Here is an 8,770-nt window from a genome sequence, read left to right as displayed (position 1 = left end):
ATCATCCAGTTCGGTGCTTCCGACAACTGGTGAGCACTTTATTATCTTCGGTCCTACCAACATTATACGCGGTCGTAAAATCATTATCTTCGGTGCAAACTTCGTTATGATCGTCACCAAAGACATTGTTCGCGGTAATAACCCCACAATGCAATTCTGCGATTTTCCGCGTATTTTCAAAGTATTATGAAAATGGCGGAAAAGACTGCAATGGCGGGTGTTACGAAAACGAAGACCCTCGAAAACGAAGACCTAAGACCTAAGACCCCCAGGTCTTCGTTTTCGTACTACGAAAACTAAGACTCCCGGTCTTCGTTTTCGTAGCACGAAAACGAAGTCCTTGTAAACAGAAAACCGTAGAAATTACAACTTGAACAGACATTAAACAGCAACAACGCTTAGTAATACAATACATTACACTTCACGCGTTTCTTCCCATTATTATCCGTATTATCATACGGCCCGTCTTGTCTGTTCTGTTTCGCTATGCGAGCCAATTTGGTGTTGATATTCTCGAGGATTTCCTCGGGTAAACTTACCAAACGCACTATTATTCTAGAACAGCAGGCAGAATTCGAACGCCAGCCGCCTTTGATTTATAGTTAGCATTGCGTGACAGAAGAACAGAGAAAGCTTTCTGTACAGGAAAAATGACTCTTGGGTTATGTGAATAAATAATCGATTTCTACTGTATTTTGCAGCTAAAATAGATTCTGACGGTCGTTAAGCTTTCTCTGCTGAAAAATTCTCGTTAAAAAATAAGCAATTCTTTTGGCTAATGCAGGGTCTTCGTTTTCGTACTACGAAAACGAAGATCCTTTATTAAAAGCAGACAATCTTTTGAAAGTACGATTGTAGAAGTACCCCGAACACTAGTAATTGTTATTTCAGCTTTTGATATGTTAAGACAGTTTGTCACGTTTACGGATACGAACTCTAATCTTTTTGTACTTATGTAACTCTTCCGTTTTTAGCACAAAGACACTAAGAAACTTTCAATTACTTTCTATTAAATTTGTTAGTGCGCTTTGTTTGATTTCTATTCCGTGACTAGCGAATATCCGCTCGAAGCTAGCTACACAAAGCACTGTTCATTTCTATTTCCCCTAAGTCAAAGTGTAAGAACTAAATTCGCCTTCTATTAGCAAGTAGTTCAGGTTCGAGGAGTCACTGTAGCGAAAGCATTTCGGAGCCGAACGGAGTTTAGGAGGAGTTCTCTACTCCGGAGTCAAGATCCGATGTAAGTTACACTTGTAATATTCCTCATTTTTATCATTTCTAGTTTCGTAGTCTTTTGGTTTTCCTTATATCGAACCTTCATGTATCCGTTCTATAGCTTTTACCGCCTGTGCTGTACAAAGACTGCCAGCTTAAGTGAATAAAGAGTTTCATGCTGTTACTTGTCTAAAGTTCAACACTGTGGTTATACTGGCAAACTCCGGTGCACAACACCACGTGTCTGCAGCATCGGGAACGCGACACAGTTTGCGCGTGATTTTTCTTCAGCCACCACTGCTTTCGGCTCTTGGATTTGTTTCTCTGTACATCGAGTCCAAGTTTGGAACAGACATTTTGCGCGTGATTTTTTTTGATATGTTAAGACAGTTTGCGCGTGATCTTTCTTCAGCCACCACTGCTTTCGGCTCTTGGATTTGTTTTTCTATGCATTGAGTCCAAGTTTGGAACAGACATTCCTGACGAAGGAGCGATCGGAATATTTTAGGGCCTCGATAAGGTTAAGCAGGCTTTATTCGGGCGCGTTCTCTCTTTTTCGGCCTAGCGCGCATTGCGTGACGGACGTGTACAGTGAGAGAACACGATCTTGTTATTGGCGGTGTGACAAAACAATGGCTTCCTTTGAATAATTTAGGTCGAAGGCCGACTATCGCACGTGCGGCCGAGGGAAACATTTTTGCGCAAAACCTAAGCCACATGTTGAGATGGAGCGGTGAAAAATTCAAGTATGTCGGTTTTTCGAAGATTTAAGCTTCCTCACCTAATACGAAGAGGGTCACCTGGCAGCGAAATTGCAGAAGACATTCCATGCTTCAAAAGTAATGAATTGCCGGTAAAACAGAGAATAGGACAAGGTTCCTTTGGAGATGTTTACACAAGGGCCTCAATAAGCCTAAGCAGGCTTTATTCGGGCGCGTACTCTCTTTTTTGGCTTAGCGCGCACTGCGTGACGGACGTGTACAGTGAAAAAGACACGATCTTGCAAATAACTCTTTTATCTTGTTTTCCATTTTTGATTGGAATACCTGTTCCACGGTGTATCAGGAATGGAAATGTTCCAAATAAACACAGTCCAGTTATGTCACGCAGTGCGCGCTAGGCCAAAAGAGAGAGTACGCGTATAATGTTGGTAGGACCGAAGATAATGAAGTGCTCACCAGTTGTCGGAAGCACCGAACTGGATGATTTAATCACCGAGTATAATGAAATAAACACCGAATATAATGAAGTGCATACCGAATATAATTTAGTGAACACCGTATATAATGAAGTGAACACTGAACGAATAAGCCACCCAGTATAATAAAATGAGCACCGAATATAACGAAGTATGCACCAAATATAATAAAGTAAGCACCGAATATAACGGAGTACGCACCGAATATAATGAAGTAAACACCGAATATAATGATTTAAGCACCGAATATAAGAAAGTAAACACCAAATATAATAAAGTAAGCACCTAATATGACGAAGTAAGCGCCGAATATAATGAGGTAAATACCGAACAAAATGATTTAACCACCGAATATAAGGATGTAAGCACCCAATATAAGGATGTAAGCACCGAATATCATGACGAAAAGTATCATAAGACAGTTATGGCGTTCCATATTGCCAGCTCCCTTTTGCTCTGATTCCTCTGTTGCATTTTACGCGATATAAAGCCATTATGGGAACGTTTAAAAATGGAAGGTATGCTAAGCTGTCTCTAAGTTGTATTGTTTCTATGCGTTGGTGAGTATATACTATGCTGTACCACTTCCACCGTGTAAAAGATCCCGTAGGGTCTAATCTAGAGCGCGGCCTTGAGGGCAATTCGTTAATAAATGCTGTGGAAAATTTACTGCAATTTGGCCTTCCGACCACTTATCCGGTAAGAACAGTCACCAATATAATATGGGCTACCGACCTAACAACAGTCCCCTTGGGATGATTTTTATGGTGTACCTACTTACTCAAACACGCCCCACCTGAGGAAGAGATCTCTCCCCCCCCCCTCCTCTCTCACTTTGGACGGATGACGTTGTGTGGTGGGTACGTCATATATAACGACTCCTCGTATACAGGAGCCCATTACCCTGTCAGATGCAATTTGTTGTGGATGAGAGGAAAGAGTTCAAATGTGCAACAGTAGAATTATTTTTTTCCTTTTCAGGAGAAAGGAGAGTTTGTTTTCAAGTTTAATAAGAGTGCGAATAGACAGGGCCTGACAAAATGATAATGATGATGGCTTCGTGATTTATTCTATTAGGTTTATTTTGCGCTTGGGTTCACCTTCATGGATTTCATCAAGGTATGGAAATGGTGTTTTGATATTCCATTCAATAGAAAGTTAACTATTTTTTCAAGGTTTACTGCAGTAAATTTCTGGAATTAAACGATCGTCAATTTTTATGTTTATAAGCTATTTTAAACACTAGCCTCAAATCACTGATTACTTATCTCAGAATTTCATGAGCGCGTACGTTCAACTGGCCAGCACCACGGTGTAAAATGTGGGTAGGTACTTGGTGAAATCCTTCATACATGCATCAATACATAAGAACATGTGGGAATACATGGTCATTTGCACACATTAACATACATTAAGGATCACACCAAGTACTTACCAAAATGTGTTACTTTCGTAAGCTTTTGATGAGAACGACAGATAAACTGCTTCTGTTCATGTGCCATTTTGTTTGTTTTCAGCATTTAAAAAGAAAGGTTATACACGTGTAAACACCTCGACTTAATGGCGAGTGTGTTTGGTTAGCTCTCTAGGGGCAACCTGGTTATAGCAGCCCCAAAACATGCGCCAAGAGTTGCGCCTAGCTATGACAGCGTTTGCACATGCGCTGACGTTTGACTGGTTTGTTTCCCCTCCCCCCCTCCCTAATGTCACTCATTGTGTAAAAGATACGCTGACTTCAACATGTGGGATTTGTGAATGAACGACGATATTTATCAGGAAATAGGTAGAAAAAAAGAGTACCCGTGAGACTGTGATTTGTTTTTATTTTGTTTCTGGCAGTTTTTGAAAAGTCCTGATTCATGTTATTTCACGCTGAAGCTAAGCAATTTTTTTTTTTATGATAAAAAGTAAGGGATAGATTTTGTAGACCATGTTAGGTAATGTTATAAATGATATGAACAGCTTTGTGACAAACAATGAAAAAAAGAGCACGTAATTGAATAGTGAATAGGGATATTTTTTTAACCAAGTAACAGAACGGACAAAATTACCGACAAGTGTTGTCTTGCAATTGAATCCTTCTACCGGTCCTTGATCGTGAAGGTTACAGTAAGAAGATCCGTTCTTAGTAAGAACGACTTAGCCGTCAAGAAAAGGTGTAATATGTTTTTTTTAATAAATTCTAATGCATGCTGAATAAAGGCTATTCACGAAAGAGCTCAAAATGTTCAAACTGCAATACCTTTGGGACTTCTTCTTTGGGACGCCTATCGGAGAGGGGAAAGGGAGGGGTGGGGGCCACAAGTTCTGTTTTAGAGAAATGTTCAATTTATGTAAAGTGAGTAGATGGATACCTCTGTGTTGAATAAAAGAACTTTCCATTCTCCTCAAGCAAAATTGGGTGAACGCTAAATATACAGACATTTTTAAAGGGCTCAAGAGAGTTGGTTTTCATTCTTCAGAAACATTTGCATTTCATTTACCATTCTGCCGTGGATTTGGGAACACCTTCATTGAGGGAAAACAAGTTTGGTCCCGGAGAAATGTTAATAAAACGTTTGTATTTGTTAGTCTATCGAAACGACACTTCTGTAGAGGAGAAACCTAATCTTGTACGCAGACCTTCCACGGCCAAGCGGTTGTACAGTTCAGTTACAGTTACACCTTCATTCAAAGTAATTCACAAATTTTTGTCACTGGAACCTAATCTCTTACCCAGACCTTCCACGGCCAAGCGGTTGCACAGTTCAGTCACAGTTACACGGTATAACCTGGGTACTAGATCAGGGGATACCTTCATTCACAAATTTTTGTCACCTTTATTCAAGGGAAAAGGAAACATTTTCTGGGTCCGAAAGCCTCCCTTTAGTTTCCATGAAGACGACACCTTAACCAATCAAAATATCACCAAGATTGGGTGAACACTTAAACGTGATACAGTAGCTTTGTGTAACGAAAGGTACAACTAGTTGTTCCGGTTTGCGAAATCTACCCAGAGCATCGTATAGTTTTAATTGCTTGTTCCTATATATCAACAAGACAAGACAGCGACAGGGCTACTCCTTGCAATTGTCGAGGATTTTAACAAGGATGAGACCCCAAAGCGGTTCGGACTTCTGTCCATTCGCGCACTCGACTTAGCTCGGCTTCTAAATGAAAACATGTCTATTTGGTGTTGTTCAAATGCACTAAATCTTTTTTTTTTTTGAAAACTCTTGACTATAAGCTGAACCCCCTCTCTTTGGCTCAAATTTCGCTTAACTCTAGCTTTAATTTATGTACAAACCGCTGGGCTTCTAGCTGAATAAATATGTTAAATCGACGTGAGAGTGCAGTGCTTAATAAACAATGATTTTGTTTTTGGATCACATTAGCTTGGTGCTTGGAATAACGCGTCTGGTGTGTTCCAAGCCATTTTCAGAGTCAGACAAACACCAACCAATCTCTATTTGCATGGGGTATAAGTTTCTAACCAAACTGTGGTGTTGCGTCGGTGGAGGTAACAATGTAACTAGGGCGGATCCAGGATTTAGTCAAGGGGGGTTTGGAGATCGAATTGTTCCCCTTCTGAGGGGTCCAAGATTTTGAAAATAAGGTCTTCGGAAAGATGATTTCCAGTTATGATGAATATATGAAGTTCATATATTTTGAACTGCGTTTATAGATACGTATGATGCACGATCCTCGCAGTGGAGAGCGCTATTTATGCAATAGCGAAAATCAGACCTGAAAAAAATCAGGTCTGTACGGGATTCGAACCACTGACCTCGGCGATACTAGTGCAGCGCTCTACCAATAGAGCTAACAAGCCAACTGGGAGCAGGCCGTTAATTAAGTTGATTCGTAATAAACCCGTGATGATAAATCAGATATGATGAATATATGAAGTTCAACGAAGGGCTGACGCTCGAAACGTCAGCTTTTATAAAAACGGTGGCCAATTTACCATTTCAACTTTGTTGATATATTTAAATTATTTCGTTACCCCCACCGACGCAGCCCCAAACGGTTTCTTTACAAACTATCAGCCTTTATTTATGTGACAGAGTCACTTAGGCTTATTTCCTACTTAAAACATGTTTGTTCTGTTTATTTTATTTTATGGAATTTTAGCGATTTGTCAGTAATGTTAGTAATGTGTTAATTGTGTTAGTAATGTGTTAATTGTATTATTCCTTTAACTGCCGATTTCCCTTATGTAATTCCTGTTTAATTGCCGATTTCCCTTAGGTAATTCCCTTTTAATTAATCGCTCCTAGCCCAAATTTGGTTTTAAGTTATTTTTACCTTTTCCTGTATTTTACTATAAGTTACAACCGTTTGCTCGGTGAGTTCAGTTGTTGTGTTGCCTTCCGGAGAGTGCCCTTAAAGCGGATTCTAAGCTATACTAGCTTTTGTTGTGTTTCAGTATTTCATGTTTGTTTGAGCCCTAAGCTTAGCATGTAGTTGTTTCCATTTGCATTTTTGTAGTGATTTTCGGGTTAGAATTTGCTTAGTTTAGCCACATACTCTTTTTATCTTACTACTGTATCTTATTTATTTACTCTGACCTTTGTCACACAGCATGTAATTTCTCTGCTATATAGACTTCAATTGTTTTCGTTTTAGCAGCTGTAATATTTTGCTTACCTGCTTCCAATTCATTGTTGCTATGATTCCTGTGTTTTCAGAACCAAATTATGGGTTCATTACACCACTAATTTCATTTTCTCCTTTCACTGTTTTATACTGTATTAGCTCAAGTTGTAATATTAAGCCTAGCTCGTAGTCTTTGTTGAATTCATGCCTGGTGTAGCAATCACTATTTTTGATAGTTTCTGTCACACAATTTCCTGTTTTCAAGTACTTTGTTTGTTTCCTTTCTTTTCTGAATTATTTCTGTCTGTAGGTTATCCTTTAGTGTTAAGTACTTTCTCCTAATTCATTTTAATCTTGATACATCATTTAGCTCATTGGAGCTTTGTTTTCTTATTTATTGTTTAGTGTCACTCGTTCCAGTTTTTTTTATTGTACCGTTGCATTTATTTGCTGTGTAATAAACTTGTAAATCTTCCCTCGGATCTTTTGTTCTTACGTCGACCGTTTTGGCCGTCTTACATTTATTAATAGTAAGTAACGTTACACTCCTCACCAAGAATGATACACTTGAAGGAAGTTTGGTAATTGAATGTGACAGCATTTAATTTCACTTTCCCGAAAGAGAAAAAAATTACGATCTCGACGGTCTTGAGTAGATACCCAACTAGAGAAAAGGAATCTTTTCCAGGCATAAAGCAGAATATAGAGTTTAATTATAAGATTTTGATCTTGATGTTCAAAAACAAACTGAACTTTCCAATTCCTCGGAGTGTTCCTGCCGAAATGGCATTAATGGTTAGCGGTTAAACCTCAGGACAAGAAAGGGTGAATTTAAATCAACTTGCTGCTCGTGAAGAAAAAATAGCACTGTTATTTAAATATCTGTTATTTAAATATATTTAGATATCCTCCGGGGTGGAGATGGCAGAAGCCTTCAATAAGTTTTTCTATTCTACGTTTACGCATGCGCCTGAGGTACCCCTTAAGCCATTTACGCCGCCCGACGGCAGGTTGCCCGTCTTCGACAGCTTGGTGCTGTGCGAGGACGAGGTCTACAAAGTGCTCTCGAATCTAGACCCGAGTAAAGCTCCGGGCCCTGACGGTCTCCCTACAACCGTGCTAAAGACGTGTGCAAGGGAATTAACACCTTCTCTTTGCGCCCTTTTTAATTTATCTCTTGAGGAGGGTAAACTACCCATTGAATGGAAAAACGCACTTGTCGTTCCTGTTTATAAGAAAGGAAAAAAGGAGGACGTTACTAACTACAGACCTATCTCTATACTGTGCGTTGTGTCCAAAGTATTAGAACGATGTATACTCAAGCACTTTAATGATTTTCTTTGTCCTTTGTTTGACAATGCTCAGCACGGTTTCCTTCAGGGTCGATCTACAGTCACCCAGCTTCTAACGTTCTATCACGAGATTGGCCAGTCTCTTGATAAGGGCCTGCAGTCGGACATAGTGTATCTGGACCTCGCGAAGGCTTTCGACAGTGTTTCCCACCAAGGGTTGCTTCTGAAACTCTCCCAATACGGTGTCAGTGGGAAACTTCTCCAGTGGTTTGAGAGTTATCTAGATGGACGTGGCCAGCAGTGCTTGGTCCACGGTTTCACCTCTAGTCGTTCTCCAGTTCCATCAGGAGTCCCTCAAGGCAGTATCCTTGGTCCTCTGCTGTTCTTAGTTTATGTGAACGACCTCCCGCCGGTGATACAGAATCATATCGCACTCTTCGCCGACGACTCAAAGTGTTCCAGTGTCATTGATAGTCTACAGGACTGT

The sequence above is a fragment of the Stylophora pistillata genome, chromosome 12 (genome assembly GCF_964205215.1).
Source record: "Stylophora pistillata chromosome 12, jaStyPist1.2, whole genome shotgun sequence".
Taxonomy (NCBI): Eukaryota; Metazoa; Cnidaria; class Anthozoa; order Scleractinia; family Pocilloporidae; genus Stylophora; species Stylophora pistillata.
The sequence above is the reverse complement of the archived record's forward strand: the minus strand, read 5'-3'. Positions refer to the sequence as shown.